At 37.1% G+C, this 19,881-nt stretch overlaps 1 pseudogene; it reads left to right on the top strand.

The window, feature by feature from the left end:
* LOC143672923 (RB1-inducible coiled-coil protein 1 pseudogene) overlaps positions 1–19,881 on the top strand; it is a 41,425-nt pseudogene that overhangs the window by 16,000 nt on the left and 5,544 nt on the right.

Raw genomic sequence — 19,881 nt, 5'->3', positions numbered from 1 at the left:
GGCCAGGTCCCCTCAAGGAAAGACCCTATTACATGGCCCACAATTTACAATGTTAATCTTCCTCCCAGCCTTCCCCAAAGAGACCTGTGGCATTTTCCCAGGGTAACTGTGAAATGGTGAAATTGAAATGATCAGATATTTGGAGGATTATTAGACACCCACTCAGAAGTGACATTAATTCCAGGAAACCCCAAATGGCACTCTGGTCCACCAGTCAGTGTAGGGGCTAATGGAGGTCAGGTGATTGATGCTTTTTTTTAGGACCAATTCCATGGTTATTTCCCCTTTTCTGGAATGCTTAATTGGAATAGGCATAGACATACTCAGCAATTGATTGAATTCTCACATTGGTTCCCTTAATCTATTAATGGTAAGAAAGGTCAAGTGGAGTCATTAGAAGTACACTTACCTAGCAAACTAGTAAATCAAAAGCAATAATGGATTCTAGAGGGATTGTAGAGATTGCTGTCATTCTTAAGTATTTGAAAAATACAGGAGTGGTGATTCCCACCACACTGTCATTTGTGCCTGTTTGAATCTGTGGTGTACCCCAGAAAAGCCATATACTTTAATCCTCATTCAATATTTCTGGGTGGGGGCTTTTTGAAGATCCATGGAGATGTGACCCACTCAGTTATGGGTGGTAGCATTTGATTAGATGGTTTCCATGGAGGTGTGTTCTCACCCATTCAAGGTGGGGTTGCTTATTGGAGCCCTTTAAGAGGGAACCATTTTGGAAAAATCTTGAGAGCTGAGAGAGCCCACATTGCCAGAGACCTTTGGGGATGAAGAAGGAAAATGCCCCCAGGGCAGCTTAATGAAACAAGAAGCCTAGAAAGAAAGCTAGCAGATGTCACCATGTTTACCACACACCTTTCCAGTTGAGGGAGAAACTCTGAAAATCATCAGCCTTCTTAAACCAAGGCATCTTTCCCTAGATGCCTTAGATTGTCCATTTTCATAGTCTTGCCTTAATTTGGATATTTTCACAGCTTTAGAACTGTAAACTTACAATTTATTAAATTTACCCTTTGAAAATTGTTCCAGGACTTCCAGAAAGATGACCAATTAGAGCAGCTTGAGATTAGCCCTGCTCCATGGAAAAGTTAGAGAAGAGACAGGAGGACAACTGAGGGAGCAATTCGGGAGTACAGCTGACCTGGGAGAGTCTTCTGTATCACATGTGGCAGCCCTGATTGCAAAAGCCAAGGGACTGAGAGGCAGAAAGCTGGAACCTAAAGTGGAGATACAAAGCAGCAGATCCTGTGGGAGTGCACAGATGGGTACACAGGACTAGGAAGTAAGCTAGGCCATGTTCCTTGGGAACACTACCATCACTGGTGTAACCCGATGACTGGCAATTCACCCTGCACCAACATACATCTGAACCCCTTCACCCACTCCCATTACCCACACTCCAGGCACACCTGCCCCACCAGCCCCCAGTGCATATAACTGCCCCCACCCCCACCCCAAGTGCAGCCCAACCCACCTCTCCTACACCCTTTCCAAGTACTATCTCCTCCTCCCTGTTTCATGCAGGCTTTCACCAGCACATAAATTCTGCAGGCACTAACCTCCATACCTAGGCTACCTGTGACCTCCATAGTGTCACACAGCCACATTCTGCCCTCCCTGAGCTCAGCACATCTGTTTACAACACTCCCACACTCATGCATGGGCACAGGCCTGTAGGAGATAGGATTAAAATAAGAATTACTTCGGAGCAGATGGTATCAGAGTGGTGTCAGCAGCAAACTGTGGAGATTGTAATCTGCTTTATTTTATCTGCTTTATATAGAACAGTCTTGGAGGAAGAGAATGCTTGTTTACCCCAAATGGTTATCTTAAGTATGAAGGAAGCACATTGAAACATAAGCATTCTGTTCCCACAGGAAAGGCATTCATGCCTTTTGTCATCCTGCAGTACATAGGCAGGATCTGGTTAAGAATAAAGTTATCTGTTTTCTGTTATTGCTGATCTTCAGAACCCCTGATCCCATCTCTTTCTCATCATTCCTTAATATCCTTCGAGCTCCAGTCCATAGGAAGCAACACAGCCCTCCAATCAAATCATTCAGCTCTGAGAACTGCATGTACAGCAGTAGACAAAGCCCTCAGCCTCACTTCCCAGCTCTAAGAAAGTGCTGATATGAATAGCTGGGTCATATCTGCCACCAATCCATGAAGATGTAACGCCAACCTACTGTCACAGCTCTACACATGTGCACAAAAGGCCCTGTGCCAAAGACCAGCACACACCAGAGTTATATCCCCCAGACTGGTGCACCCACACAGCTACATCCTTCCTGGCCGTTGGGCACCTACATTCACAAAAACCAGCATAACATCCCCAACCTGCACCCATACCTGCCCTGAAACAAATCACCATATTGAGTGCTCCACCCCATGCCATGCTCCTTGCTGTACAACCATCTCACAAACACAGGCTTTAGACTATGGAAAGAAATCAACTCCCAAAGGAAATCAATCAAGATATCTACATGCAATGAAGACAGCAGATCACTAAGCATATCACAATGCAGACAAATATAGCCCTGCCTAATGACCAAATTAAACCACCTGAGGAGACACAGATGTTGGAACTAGTCAAAGATGTTCACAAATTTCTACTTAATAAAATAAGTGGGATAGTAAATGACATAAAAGAGATCAAGAAGAGAGTAGAAGAGCACAAAGAGGAATTTGAAGAATAAATAGAAAAATAGCAGAAATCACAAAGATTAAGACTCTGTTGACCAAATGAAGAAACATACTAGAGACACACAGCACCGGATTTGAAGAGACAGAAAAAAAGAATAAGTGGTATAGAGGACAGGATAATTGACTTCAAAGACTCAAAACAGCAAATGGCAAAAGAGATGGAAAAAATTGCATGGGAACTCAGGGAAATGATAGACAAAACAAAGTGCACAAATATAAGAATCACTGGTGTTCCAGAAGGAGAAGAGAGAAGTAAAGGGTTAGGAAGAGTAGTTGAGGATATAATGGGGGAAACCTCCCCAACCCTTTTAAAGGAAATAAATATGCAAGTCAAAGAAACTCAAAGAACTCCAAACAGAAAAAAATCAAGTAGGTCTTCCTCAAGACACATACTATTCAGTCTGTCTAATGTTGAAGAGAAGCAGAAAATCCTGAAAGCAGCAAGAGAAAAATAATCTACTACATACAAGGGAAATCAAATAAGACTGAGTTCAGACTACTAAACTAGCAACCTGGAGGTGAAAAAGCAGTGGTATGATATATTCAAGATCCTAAAAGAGAAAGACTTTCAGCCAAGAATTCTGTACCCAGACAAATTTCCCTTTAAAATTGAGGAAGAGGGCAGCCCACAGTGGCTCAGCAGGTAGAGTTCTTACCTGCCATGCCAGAGACCCAGGTTTGATTCCTGGTGCCTGCCCAAGTGAAAAAGAAAAATTGAAGGGGAGATTAAAGCTTTCACAGACAAATAAGTCCTGAAAGAATCTGTCAACAAGAAACTTGCTGTTACAAGAAATATTAAAATTAGCTCTGAAAGCTAAAAAAGAAGTCAGGAGAGGGAGGTCTGGAGGAGGGCACAGAATTGAAGACTACCACTAAGAGTAATTGAGAGAATACAAAGAGAAATAAGGAAAAGAATATATAGACCTGATAAATAAAAGAAAAAAAGATAAGATGGTGGACTCAAGAAACACCTTTTCACTAATAACTTTGAATGTTAATGGACTAAACTTACCAATTAAAAGATACAGATTGGCAGAATGGATTAAGAAACTTATTCAGCTATATGCTGCTAACAAGTGTCTCATCGTAGACACATGGATACAAATAGATTGAAAGTGAAAGATAGAAAAAGATGTTCCGCACAAGTTGTAAACAAAATAAGGCAGGAGCAACTATACTGATATTGGGCAGAAAAGACTTTAAATGCAAAGACATCATAAGAGACAGAGAAGGACACTATATACTAATTAAAGGGTCAATTCACCAAGAAGATATAGCAATCATAAATGTTTATGCTCCCAACCAAGGAGCTCCAAAGTACATGAGACAGACATTGGCAAAACTGAAGGGAGTGATAGATGTTTCAACAATAACAGTAGGAGACATCAATACACTACTCTCTCTATAGATAGAACAATAGACACAAAATCAGCAAGGAAATACAGAAGTTAAATAACTTGATATTTGAATTAGACCTAACAGACATATATAGTTCATTGCACCCCAAACACAAGGTTATACATTCTTCTCTAGTTCTCATGGAATATTCTCCAGGATGGAACATATGCTGGGACACAAAACAGGACTTAATAAATTTTAAAATATCAAAATTATTCAAAGCATTTTATCTGATCACAATGGGATGAAGTTGGATCTCAATACCCACCAAAGAATGAAAGCATTCACAAATATATGAAGATTAAATGGCACACTCTTAAACAACCAGTAGGTTAAAGAAGAAATTGCAAGAGAAATCAACAGCTATCTGGAGATGAATGAAAATGAGAATACAACTTACCAGAACCTATGGGATGTGGCAAAGGCTGTGTGGAGAGGGAAATTTATTGCCTTAAATGCTTATATTAAAATAAAACCAAAAGTAGCAAAAATCAAGGACTTAACAACAAACCTTGAAGAACTTGAGAAAGAACAGCAAACTAACCCCAAAGAAAATAGAAGAGAAATAAAGATTAAAGCAGAGATAAATGTATGGAAGAACAAAAGAACAATAGAAAGAATCAATGAAACCAAAAGTTGGTTCTTTGAGAAAAATCAATAAAATTGATGGGCCACTAGCAAGACTGACAAAGAAAAAAAGAGTGAGGATGCAAATAAACAAAATCAGAAATGAGAAGGGGTATGTTACTACAGACCATGAAGAAATAAAAGAAATCATAAAAGGATGCTTTAAAAAACTATACACCAACACACAAGACAACTTAGATGAAATAGACAAAATCCTGGAGACACACAAAGAAGCTATACTGATTCAGGAAGAAATTGAAGATCTCAACAAACCAATTACAAGTAAAAAGATTCAATCAGTCATCAAAAATCTTCCTACAAAGAACAGCTCAGGGCCAGATGGCTTTGCAGGGGAGTTTTATCAAACATTCCAGAAAGAACTAACACCAATCCTGCTCAAACTTTTCCAAAAAAATGAGGACAAAGGAATTCTACCTAACTTATTTTATGAAGCTAATATCATTTTAATACCAAAACCGGGTAAAGATGTTATAAGAAAGGAAAACGACAGGCCAATCTCTGTAATGAACATAGATGCAAAATTTCTCAGTAAAATATTAGCAAACTGAATCCAACAACACATTAAAAGAATTATACACTATGACCAAGTGGTGTTTATACCAGGAATGCAAGGGTGGTTCAACAACAAAAAAAATCAATTAATGTAACATCAAAAGGGAAAAATCACATGATCATTTCGATTGATGCTGAAAATCATTCAGCAAAATCAGTATCCTTTTCTGATAAAAAAACACTCCAAAAGATAGGAATCAATGGTAACTACCTCAATATGACAAAGGGAATACATGTAAAAACCAATAGCCAGCATCGTAATCAATGGAGAGAGACCAAAAGCCTTCCCCCTAAGTTCAGATACAAGACAAAAATGCCCACTGTCACTACTATTATTGAACATTGTGCTTGAAGATCTAGCTAGAGCAAACAGGCAAGACAAAGAAATTAAAGGCATCCAAATTGGAAAGGAAGAATTAAAACCCTCATTTGTTGCAGATGATATGATACTATACTTGGAAGATTCTGAGACATCTACAGCAAAGTTACTTGAGCTAATAAATTCAGAAGGGTGGCAGGATATAAAATTAATGTGCAAAAATCTGTAACATCTCTATATACAAGCAATGAGCTAGCTGAGGAGTCAGTTAAGGAAAAAAATCCATTCAAAATAACAACTAAATGAATCAAGCACTTAGGAATGAACTTAACTAAGGATGTAAAGGACTTGTACATAGAAAACTACATAACATTACTAGAAGAAATAAAAGGAGACATAAATAGGTGGAAAAATATTCCTTGCTCATGGATAGGAAGGTTAAGTACAGTTAAGATGTCAAATCTCCCCAAATTGATCTACAGATTCAACACAGTACCAATCAACATCCCAACAACCTACTTTGAAGATTTGGAAAAGCTAACTACCAAATTCATCTGGAAGGGAAAGAGACCAAAGATAGCTAAAACATCCTAAAAAAGAAGAACAAACTGGGAGGATTAACACTCCTTCACTTTAATACCTATTATAAAACCACATGGTTGAAACAGCATGGTACTGGAACAAAGACAGAAGCCTTGACTAATGGAATTGAACTGAGAATGCAGAAATAGACCATAACTGTATGGTCAACTGATTTTTGACAAGGCCCCCAGATTCTCTGAATTAGGACAAAACAGTCTTTTCAATAATTGGGCATGGAGGAACTGGATATTAATAGCCAAAAGAATGAAAAAGAACCCCTATCTTACAGCCTACATAAAAATTAACTCGAAGCAGATCAAACACTTAAATATAAGAATTAGCACTATAAAGCTTCTAGAAGAAAATGTACGGAAACATCTTCAAGACCTAGTAATAGGAGATAGCTTCCCAAATTTTATACCCAAAGCATGAGCAACCAAAGGAAAAATAAATAAGTAGGAACTCCTCAAAATCAAATGCTGGAGAGGGGGGCCAAGATGGCGGTTTAGTAAGGTGCACGCATTTTAGTTCATCCTCCAGAGCAACTACTAAATAACCGGAAACAGTACAGAACAGCTCCCGGAGCCACGACAGAAATTGAACACACAGCACACCCCAGTCTGGATCAGCTGCACCGGCTGTGAGATTCTGTAACAGTGAGTTTCCCGAGCCGTGCACACTTTCCCAAGCCACAGAGGCCGGCAGCCGGTGCCCCTCCCTCACAGGCGGCTCCCAGACCAGCTGCGGGTCTCAGAGCGACAGGCTGTCCAAGCTGTGGTGGCCAGTGGCCAGCGCCCTGCCCCCACAGGTGGCTTCCCGGACCGCGAGTCTCAGAATGGCAGTACCCCAAGCTGTGGCGGCTGGCGACTGGCTCTCCTCCCCCACGGGCGGCTTCCCAGAGGGAAAGGAAAGAGTCTCCAACAGTGGCAGGGACTGGGTCCAACCAAACACCAATATTGGCATTAACAAACAAATTCTGACTGCTAGAAGTGGGCCCCCAGCCCAGGTGAAACTGATCAAGGCAGAAGTCGCCTATTGGGCTGAATGAAAGGGAGGAAAGGGGATGAAGTGGAGCCTTCTGCGGCTGTTTCTGCAGAGGCTTGGTTCCATCTGGACTCAGCGCCGGGATTGCACAGGCTGTAAATGCCCCGGGCGCGGAAACAGGCTGCTTTCAGGGCTGTCTGGCACCTGAAACTTCCCCATGGGAGGGGTGAGGTGCAACTCAGGAGGAATTCCTCTCTCAAGGAATTCAGATCCCAGGGCTTTGCAATTTGAAGCCATTAAAACCAGCCTACAACCTTTCCTCTGTCTCGACCACGCCCCCAGCAGGGAGAGCCTTCCAAAGTTAAAGAAGTCACAACATATTTTGCTGGTGGGACCCACAGACAGACAAGTGCCACATACTGGGCAGGATAAGAAAGTAATCTCCAGAATAAACTAATTAAGGTAATTAAATGTCCAGACACCAGCAAAAAATAACAAATCACACCAGGAAAATTGAAGATATGGCCCAGTCAAAGGAACAAACCAATAGTTCAAATGAGATACAGGAGCTGAGAAAACTAATTCTGAAATACAAACAGAAATGGAAATCCTCTTCAAAAACCAAATCAATAAATTGAGGAAGGACATGAAGAAGACAAGGAATGAACAAAAAGAAGAAATGGAAAGTCTGAAAAAACAAATCACAGAACTTATGGGAATGAAAGATACAGTATAAGAGAAGAAAAAAACAATGGAAACCTACAATGGTGGATTTCAAGAGACAGAGGTTAGAATTAGTGAACGGGAGGATGTAAAAGCTGAAATCCATAAAGAAACAGAAACTATAGGGAAAAGAATGGAAAAATTTGAGCAGGGGCTCAGGGAATTGAATGATAATATGAAGCGCACAAATATACATGCTGTGGGTGTCCCAGAAGGAGAAGAGAAGGGAAAAGGAGGGGAAAAACTAATGGAAGAAATTATCACTGAAAATTTCCCAACTCTTATGAAAGACCTAAAACTACAGATTCAAGAAGTACAGCACATCACAAAGAGAATAGATCCAAATAGGCATTCTCCAAGACACTTACTAGTTAGAATATCAGAGGTCAAAGAGAAAGAGAGGATCTTGAAAGCAGCAAGAGAAAAAAAATCCATCACATACAAGGGAAACCCAATAAGACTATGTGTGGATTTCACAGCAGAAACCATGGAGGCAAGAAGACAGTGGGATGATATATTCAAATTACTAAAAGAGAAAAACTGCCAACTAAGAATTCTATATCCAGCAAAATTGTCCTTCAAAAATGAGGGAGAAATTAAAAATGTTTTCAGACAAAAAGTCACTGAGAGAATTTGTGACCAAGAGGCCAGCTCTGCAAGAAATACTAAAGGGAGCACTAGAGACAGATACGAAAAGACAGACGAGAGAGGTGTGGAGAAAAGTGTAGAAAGAAGGAAAATTGGATATGATATATATGATACAAAAGGCAAAATGGTAGAGGAAAGTATTACCCAAACAGTAATAACACTAAATGTTAATGGACTGAATTTCCCAATCAAAAGACATACACTGGCAGAATGGATTAAAAAACAGGATCCTTCTATACACTGTCTACAGGAAACACATCTTACACCCAAAGATAAACATAGGTTGAAAGTGAAAGGTTGGGAAAAGATATTTCATGCAAATAACAACCAGAAAAGAGCAGGAGTAACTATACTGATATCCAACAAAGTAGACTTCAAATGTAAAATAGTTAAAAGAGACAAAGAAAGATACTATCTATTAATAAAAGGAACAATTCGACAAGAAGACATAACAATCATCAATATTTATGCACTGAACCAGAATGCCCCAAAATACATGAGGAATACACTGCAATCACTGAAAAGGGAAATAGACACATCTATTGGATCAGTTGGAGATTCAATTCGCCACTGTCATCAATGGACAGAACATCTAGACAGAAGATCAATAAAGAAACAGAGAAGTTGAATATTACAATAAATGAGCTAGACTTAACAGACATTTATAGGACATTACACCCCACAACAGCAGGATAAACCTCTTTCTCAAGTGCTCATGGATTATTCTCAAAGATAGCCCATATGCTGTGTCACAAAGCAAGTCACAACAAATTTAAAAAGATTGAAGTCATACACAACACTTTCTCAGATCATAAAGGAATGAAGTTGGAAATCAATAATAGGCAGAGTGCCAGAAAATTCACAAATATGTGGAAGCTCAACAACACACTCTTAAACAACGAGTGGGTCAAGGAAGAAATTACAAGAGAAATTAGTAAATATCTCGAGGCGAATGAAAATGAAAACACAACATATCAAAACCTATGGGATGCAGCAAAGGCAGTGCTAAGAGGGAAATTTATTGCCCTAAATGCCTATATCAAAAAAGAAGAAAGGGCCAAAATTCGGGAATTAACTGTTCACTTGGAAGAACTGGAGAAAGAACAGCAAACTAACCCCAAAGCAAGCAAAAGGAAAGAAATAACAAAGGTTAGAGCAGAAATAAATGAAATTGAGAACTTGAAAACAATAGAGAAAATCAATAAGACCAGAAGTTGGTTCTATGAGAAAATCAACAAGATTGATGGGCCCTTAGCAAGATTGATAAAAAGAAGAAGACAGAGGGCGCAAATAAATAAGATCAGAAATGGAAGAGGAGACATAATCACTGACCTCACAGAAATAAAGGAGGTAATAACAGGATACTATGAACAACTTTATGCTAATAAACACAGCAATGTAGATGAAATGGACAAGTTCCTAGAAAGGCATGAACAACATACTTTGACTCAAGAAAAAATAGATGACCTCAACAAACCAATCACAAGTAAAGAAATTGAATCAGTTATTCAAAAGCTTCCCAAAAAGAAAAGTCCAGGACCAGACAGCTTCACATGTGAATTCTACCAAACATTCCAGAAAGAATTAGTACCAACCCTGCTCAAACTCTTCAAAAAAATTGAAGTGGAGGGAAAGCTACCTAATTCATTCTATGAAGCCAATATCACCCTCATACCAAAACCAGGCAAAGATATTACAAAAAAGAAAACTACAGACCAATCTCTCTAATGGATGTAGATGCAAAAATCCTCAACAAAATTCTAGCAAATCGAATCCAGCAACACATTAAAAGAATTATACATCATGACCAAGTAGGATTCATTCCAGGTATGCAAGGATGGTTCAACATAAGAAAATCATAATGTAATACACCATATCAACAAATCAAAGCAGAAAAATCACATGATCATCTCAATTGATGCAGAGAAGGCATTTGACAAGATTCAACATCCTTTCCTGTTGAAAACACTTCAAAGGATAGGAATACAAGGGAACCTCCTTAAAATGATAAAGGGAATATATGAAAAACCCACAGCTAATAGCATCCTCAATGGGGAAAAATTGAAAACTGTCCCCTAAGATCAGGAACAAGACAAGGATGTCCACTATCACCACTGTTATTTAACATTGTGTTGGAAGTTCTAGCCAGAGCAAGTAGACAAGAAAAAGAAATACAAGGTATCAAAATTGGAAAGGAAGAAGTAAAACTATCACTGTTTGCAGATTATATAATACTATACATTGAAAATCCTGAAAAATCCACAGCAAAACTACTAGAGCTAATAAATGAGACAGCAAAGTAGCAGGTTACAAGATCAACATTCAAAAATCTGAGGTGTTCCTGTACACTAGCAATGAACAAGCTGAGGGGAAAATCAAGAAGCGAATTCCATTTACAATTGCGACTAAAAGAATAAAATTGTTAGGAATAAATTTAACTAAAGAGACAAAAGACCTATACAAAGAAAACTACAAAAAACTGTTAAAATAAATCATGGAAGACCTAAATAGATGGAAGGGCATACCATGTTCATGGATTGGAAGACTAAATATAGTTAAGATGTCAATTTTACCTAATTTGATTTACAGATTCAACGCAATACCAATCAAAGTCCCAAGAACTTATTTTTCAGAAATAGAAAGACCAATAAGCAAATTTATCTGGAACGGCAGGGTGCCCCAAATTGCTAAAAGTATCTTGAGGAAAAAAAAACGAAGCTGTAGGTCTCACACTGCCTGACTTTAAGGCATATTATGAAGCCACAGTGGTCAAAACAGCATGGTACTGGCATAAAGATAGATATATCAACCAATGGAATCCGATAGCGTGCTCAGATATAGACCCTCTCATCTATGGACATTTTATGTTTGATAAGGCATTCAAACCAACTCACCTGGGACAAAACAGTCTCTTCAATAAATGGTGCCTAGAGAACTGGATATCCATATGCAAAAGAATGAAAGAGGACCCGTATCTCACACCCCATACAAAAGTTAACTCAAAGTGGATCAAAGATCTAAACATTAGGTCTAAGACCATAAAACAGTTAGAGGAAAATGTAGGGAGATATCTTGTGAATCTTACAATTGGAGGCAATTATAGACCTTACACCTAAAGCAAGAGCACTGAAGAAAGAAAGAAAGAAATGGGAGCTCCTCAAAATTAAACACTTTTGTGCATCAAAGAACTTCATCAAGAAAGTAAAAAATCAGCCTACACAATGGGAGATTATATTTGGAAATGACATATCAGATAAAGGTCTAGTATCCAGAATTTATAAAGAGATTGTTCAACTCAACAACAAAAAGACAGCCAATCCAATTACAAAATGGGAAAAGGACTTGAACAGACACCTATTAGAAGAGGAAATACAAATGGCCAAAAGGTACATGAAGAGATGCTCAATGCCCCTGGCCATTAGAGAAATGCAAATCAAAACCACAATGGGATATCATCTCACACCCACCAGAATGGCCATTATTAACAAAACAGAAAATGACAAGTGCTGGAGAGGATGTGGAGAAAGAGTCACACTTATCCACTGTTGGTGGGAATGTCAAATGGTGCAACCACTGTGGAAGGCAGTTTGGCAGTTCCTCAAAAACTGAATATAGAATTGCCATATGACCCAGCAATACCATTGCTAGGTATCTACTCAGAGGACTTAAGGGCAAAGACATAAACGGACATTTGCACAGCAATGTTTATAGCAGCATTATTTACAATTGCAAAGAGATGGAAACAGCCAAAATGCCCATCAACAGACGAGTGGCTAAACATACTGTGGTATGTACTTACGACGGAATATGATGCAGCTCTAAGACAGAATAAAGTTATGAAGCATATAACAACATGGATGGACCTAGAGAACATTATGCCCAGTGAGACTAGCCAAAAACTAAAGGACAAATACTGTATGGTCTCACTGATATGAATCGACATTAGTGAATAAACTTGGAATATGTCATTGGTAACAGAGACCATCAGGAGATAGAAATAGGGTAAGATAATGGGTAATTGGAGCTGAAGGGATACAGACTGTGCAACAGGACTGGATACAAAAACTCAAAAATGGACAGCACAATACTACCTAATTGTAATGTAATTATGTTAAAACATTGAATGAAGCTGCATGTGAGGTATAGGTTTTTGGGTTTTTTTGTTTTTTCTCTCCATTATCATTTTATTTCTTATTCTGTTGTCTTTTTATTTCTTTTTCTAAATCGATGTAAATGTACTAAGAAATTATGAATATGCAACTATGTGATGATATTAAGAATTACTGATTGTATATGTAGAATGGAATAATGTCTAAATGTTTTGTTAGTTAATTTTTTTTAATTAATAAAAAAAAGAAGTACATCTTAGTTACAACAGTTTCAGCATTCCTAAGACAGGGTATTGCAATGATATTGTACCTCATCTTCAGAAGGTCAATAAAGAAATATAGATCTACTTATGAAAAAAAAATCAAATGCTTCTGCACCTCAAAAGACTCTGTCATAAAGGTGAACAGGCAGCCAACTCAATGGGAGAAAATATTTGGAAAACATTTATCAAAGGTGTAATTTCTTGTATATACAAAGAAATCATACAACTCAACAACAAAAGAACAGACAATACAATTATAAAATGGGCTAAAGTGATGAACAGACATTTTTCTGAAAAGCAAATACAGATGGCTCAAAAGCACATAAAGAGATGCTTATTTTCACTGGCTGTAAGGGAAATGCAGATCAAAATCACAATGAGATACAACTTCACACCTGTAAGAATGGCTGCTACTAAACAAACAAGAAACTATAAATGTTGGAGAGGATATGGAGAAACTGGGACACTTATGCACTGCTGGGGGGAATGTACAATTGTGCAGCCACTACGGAAGACTGTTTGGTGGTTCCTTAGGAAACTAAATATTGAGTTGCCCTATGACCCAGCAATAGCACTACTTTGTAAATATCCAGAAGGGTTGAAAGCAATGACACAAACAGACATTTACACACTGATGTTCATATCAGCATTATTCACAATCACCAAAAGATGGAAACAAATCAAATGCACATCAACAGATGAGTGGATCAGTAAAATGGAATACATACATATGATGGAATATTATGCAGCAGTAAATCAAAAAGACACCCTGAAGCACATGACAAGATGGATGAGACTTGAAGACAAAATGCTGAGTGAAATTAGCCAGGCATGAAAGAAAAGATACTGTATGATTCCACTTTTATGACCAGCATAACAGTATAATCAGAGACTTATAATACAGAGTACAGGGGATGTAAAGATACATAGATGCTAGACATGGGTGAATCATTAGCTAATGAGGTTGAACTTCAATGTAATGGAATAGATAGGAGTGAAGGTGATTCTCTAGTGGGTCTAGAAGTAATATTTCCACATTGAAGATGAACAAAATGCATCTATACAACGTATGTTGTGTAGACCTATGTGTCCCACTGACTCATACTACAAATATGAATGACCTTTTTAAGAATTACTTCAAAGATATGATTCTTGTATAAAGAGTGCTTAAGTCTGCAGAACATGGGGGAAACTGCTATTGTGTGCTATGAGCTATGCTCAGAAGGAAACCATAAGCACTACCACAGCAGCAGCAGAGGTAAAAAATGAGGTGAGGTACAAGATTTAAGAGGAGGTTTAGATCTCCTATTTGGTGAGAGTGTGTTTATTGGTTTTCTGTCTTTTGAGAACAATGAAATTATCTAAAATTGAGAATGTTGATGAACTGTGGACATTGGGCCCTCTACATGATGCCCAATAAATGCTGGTGGTTGAAGGATGCACTGATGGAGAAGTAGAGTGTTGAACAATGGTGGCTACATATGAACAAAGGCTGTGCTGCTACAAAAAAGTAGAATGTCATGAGGCATGCAATGATGTGAATGAACATGTGCGACACTTGGTGAGACAAAACAAGTCAGAAGCAAAACACAACAATGGTATGGTCACCTTTAGAAAATGCTTATAAGAAAATAGGGGCCTAGACTGTAAGCTTTTAGAGCAGGCACAGTAAGTATGGAGTGGTGATTATTATTTCTGGATTTTGAGAGGTTGTTTTATATATATAACCTGATATTTATATTTGAGATAAGAACAAAGCTGAACAGGTTAGGATTAAAGTAATTCAGAACATAAGGGTAAGGAAGACAGTGTCTATATTTTAAAACCAAACATACACTTTGAGACCAATGTAAGAAAGGTTTATTTGATCTGGAGTTGAAATTTTCTGTATTGCATAATCAAATTCAACATATCTGTATAGCTCATTTGAACAATTGAAACATAGAAAGCCCAGAATGAGAAAGGGGTCCTTTAATCCTGTATAGACTATTATAATGCCTGGAAACATCCTAGAGTATATTAACCAGGTAATCAAAAAGTATTGGCAAAGTCCCCTGAGGGAGGGGAGAAAGACTATGGAACTATTAAATTTCACCATCAGGGAGTCCCCTGATACTGTGTCAAACTTTAGGGACATCCAAATCAATAGTCCATGCCCTCAATCATGACGCTTTCTCTTGTGAAGCTTATGAAGGTAACATAGAAGCTTACACTACCTATAAGTATGGCTAAGAGTTACTTCTGGAGGACCTCTGCTGTTGCTCAAATGTGGCCTCAGTCTCTCTAAGCCCACCTCTGCAAGTGAAATCATTGCCCTCCCCACTTCATTGGACATAACATCCAGGGGGGAAAGTCTGATGTGGGGGAGGACTCCCAGGGTTGAATCCAGACCTGGCACAATCAACAATTACATCCTGATTAAATGGGAGGAAAGAAGCATAATTAATAAAATATCAGTGGCAGAGAGAGTTCAAATACAGTTGAGAGGCTGCTCTAGAGGTTGCTCTTATGCAAGCTTCAGGTGGACCTTGATACCTGTCATAACCTGCCAACCCCTAACCAGGACCATTCCAGCCAATCTTAAAGAAGACCTAGGGCAATTTATCAGATTCTGCAAGGGTTCTAGGTGTTAGGGTAACTTGCCAGAAACCTATAATCTCCAGATGGGTCCCTGATCCAAACAAGTCTTGAAACCTAGCCCAACCTCTCCAGAATATCAGATAGTTCCATCTCCCTACCCCATATTAGTGGTAGACCCTTCCAATATAAAAAATTTAGAATTACCATTGCCCAAACAACCCCAATGAGAGGTATGGAAAGATCAAAGGTGATGATGGAATTATACATAGAAGATAGGCCTTAACAAATGAATATGAATGCTGAATCATTAAACTGATATCCCTTTTAGTATCCATATTTTAGAGTAGCTAGAAATAAAAACCTAAAATTGTGAAATTGTAACCCATGTCAAAGTCTGAAATATATTCTACAACTAATTGTGGTGCTGTGCTTGGAAATTTATAGCTTTTTTGTATACATGTTATTGTTCACAAAAAAAAAAAGAAGGGGAAAAATTGATTGTGATAATAAAAAGGTATTTAAGCCCTCTAGTATCCTATATTCTGGAGCAGCTAGAAGGAAAAATATAAGAGGATTATATGGCAGCCTATGACAAACTCTGTGATCTATTCTGTAACCACTTTTAGAACAGTGCCTTGAAAACTATTGCTTTTTTAATTTTTTGTTCTGTATATATGTTATACTAAACAATAAAAAAGGTAGAAAAAAAAAAAAGCTTTTCCATGTCTGGTATACTGCATTCCAGCAACTTACAAATTAGAACACCAATCATCTCTCTTATTCCACCTGTGGAGAAAAGAGGTGTTGGAGGATGATATTGGTATAGAATTGCCCTATGACCTGGCAATCCTGCTACTACATATATACCCAGAAGAACTGGAATCGGGGACTTGAACAGGCCCTTGCATATGGATTTTTATAGCAGCATTATTCACAACTGCCAGAAGATGGAAGCAACTCAATTGTCAAACAACCAAGGAATGAATGAGTTAAATGCGATGTGTACTTACAACAGAATACCATTTATCTCTTAAAGGAATGAGGTTCTGATGTATGTGACAACATGGATGAACATTGATGGCATTATGGTGTGTGAAATAAGCCAGATGAAGAAGATAAATATTATAAGATCTCACTGATATGAAGTAATTATAATAAACCAACTCATAGTGTTGGAGTCTAGAATATATAGGGTATCAGGAAATATACTGGGATTACAGAATGGGGAGTTAATGCCTACTTTGTACAGAATATTTAGTTTTGTTGTAAATGTTTTGAAATGGTGGTGATGGTAGCACATTTTTCTTAGTGTAATTAAAGCACTGAATTATAAATTGTAAGTATAACACTGAATTATAAAAATTATAATTATAAAATTATAATAACACTGAAGTATAAAATTGAAAGTGGTTAAAAGGGAAAACTGTAGCTCAAATATGTTACTACAATAAGAAAAAAATCATAAATACCTTAGGATGGAATAACAGAGTGAAGATTATTGTAGCTGATGATCTACTACTGTAGATGATTTATCCTGGAGTTTATTACATCATCCTGTAGCCTTCCTATCATTAACCCAGAGGTTTAGGATAATTTGTTATTGTGATCCCATCTGTTATAGTACAGTGTTTTGGGTGCTAGATTTTACCGTTTTGTACATGATTATTGTTGTCATCATTGAGGATACCAACAGAAATACCAATATAGGGAAGTAAGCCTGCAATTTACTATTTTAATCATATACTACCACTCATGATAACCCTGATCAATTATCTCAGGTGAAGTCAGGCAAGGCCTAATCATCTTCTAGTAGACCAGTCTTAGTTATGTCCCCAAGGTTGAAGGAGAAAATGAGAATATAAGGCTAGTAAAAAACTCCCCTGAGCAAGTGCTGTTCCTCATGTAGGAGTATAACTCCTTAAGAAGTGGAACACCATATGTGCTGGTTTGAAAGTGTTATGTACCCCAGAAAAGCCTATGTTCTTTTAATCCAATCTTATGGGGGCAGGTCTATTGTTAGGTGCGACCTTTCGATTAGTTATTTTCCATGGAGATGTGATCCAGTTCATTCAAGGTGGGTCTTAATCTGTTTGCTGGAATCCTTTATGGGAGAGATATCTTGGAGAGGGCCAGGGACCTGAGATGTTAAGAGGAACAGAAAACACCCACAAAGACATTTTGGATCAAAAGACCAATAAACTTCATCATGTGCCTTCCCATGTGAAAGAGGAAGCCCAGATGTAAGCAACATTGCTTTGCAGAAGGTATCCTTTTGTTGGTGCCTTAATATGGACATTTTCATGGCTCTAGAAGGGTTTTCTGTAACTTAATAAAGTGACTTTGCAAAATTTTGCATATTGCATTCTGGCAGCTTTAGCACACCACATAATAAAAATTACTTTTAAGTGAAAATGAAATATTCATCAAAATAGAGTATTTCCTCAACAACAAAACAAAAGTTCACAAGCCTGAAAAAACTGAAATCATGCAGCATATGCTCCCTTACCATAATGGAAATAAGATATGTAAGAGAAAAATAAAGGAAATTCTCCAAACATATGGAAATTAAACAACAGATTTCAAAATAGTCCCTTATTCAACATGTAAATATCAATGGAAATTAGAAAATATTTAGAATGAAAGAAAACATATAAGAATTTCCAGCATATGTCTAATAAGTGCTTAATGGAAAATTTATACCATTATATGAGAAAATAAATGTCTCAAACTAATATATTAATTTCCACCAAAACAAACTAGAAGAGAAAAATAATAAATCCAAAGCACGCTACAGGAAGAAAATAAAAGTACAAGAACAGAAATCAATAAAATTGAAAGACCCAAAATTGGTTAAAACTAATAAAACCATAAGGCAGCTTCTTAAAAATTAAAAAAATGTTGTGGACATGTAATAAGGCTGACAAAGATGAAGTATCAGACACAAAACTATGATTATGATTTAAACATTACTAAGAAATTAAAGGAATAATAAGAGATTTTATGAACACATACACACATTAAACTGACAACTTACCTGAAATAGGAAAATTCTTCAAAAACTGTAAATTTTCAAAATTCTCTCAAGATTCAATAAAAAAACATGAAGAGAATCAAAACTTTATAGAATGTGAATTTATAACTATTAAACCTCAGAAAAGACATTTCCTGACCCAGAGAGTTTCATTGACAGATTTAAACCAATACTTATGGAAGAAATTACATTAACACTTATAAAATCTTTGGCAGAAACTTATTTTTTGTAAGACCGGCATACTCAGGTAACAAAGCCCAATGCAAACAGTACCAGAAAGTAAGCTACCAAACATATCTTTCATAAACATAATACAACAATTCTTAACAAAAATTAGCAAGTTGAATCCCAAAACACAAAGTTTATTCCATTATGACCCAGTAAGGTTTTTAGTGGAAAGGAAAAATTATTCAATAATGGGTCATTGATCAATGAATCCCACATACTAACAGTATATGTTAGAAAAACTAATAAACTCATAGAACTTGACGCAGGAAAACATTTCCTAATATTCAACATTCATTCTGTTAATAATTATCACCAAACTAGGAATACAATAAAGCTCCCAAATTTCCTCAATGAAATCATCTTTTAAAACCCTAGTTAACCACACATTAAGGGTGAAAGACTGAATGTTTAAACTCCAGCACTTGGACAAAAAAATAGTCATTTCCACTACTACTAGTCATTCTAATAAGTTGTGAAGTATAATAAAATACAGAGAAATCATGCAAAAATTGTCCTTATTCACTGAGGGTATGGTTTCCAACATAAATTTTTCAAAGATTCTACACAAGCAATAACCTCTCTCATAAGTTTAGCAGAGTCACAGGATACAGAGACAATGACCTATAATCAATCATATTTCAATGTAGTAGCTATTTAAAACATGAAAGCCAAAATAAAAAGATATAAATTTGCTACAATAATAAAGAGAGATGAATTACTTAAATATTTAATTATACTATGTACACAATCTGAATTCTCCAAACTAAAACAAGTGTGAAGAAAGATGTCAAACATCGAATTAAATGGAGAAACAATTCCTGTTTATAGATTGCATAAGAATATAAGAAATTTGCCAAATTTTACATTGATCTAGATACATTAATCAGAATTCTAGCTAAAACACCATCAGACTTTGTGTAGCTCTAGACAAACTGTTTTTAAAACTTATATGGCCCTGGCAAAAACTAGAATAGACAAAAAAATTTGAGAAAGAACAGTATACTTAAAAGACTGATCCTACCAGTTTTTAAACTTACACTAAGGGTAAGATTTTGTAGTGTTTGTGACAGATAAAAAAAGATATACGACATA

This window comes from Tamandua tetradactyla (genome assembly GCF_023851605.1).
Source record: "Tamandua tetradactyla isolate mTamTet1 chromosome 22 unlocalized genomic scaffold, mTamTet1.pri SUPER_22_unloc_2, whole genome shotgun sequence".
Classification (NCBI taxonomy): domain Eukaryota; kingdom Metazoa; phylum Chordata; class Mammalia; order Pilosa; family Myrmecophagidae; genus Tamandua; species Tamandua tetradactyla.
The sequence above is the reverse complement of the archived record's forward strand: the minus strand, read 5'-3'. Positions and strand labels throughout refer to the sequence as shown.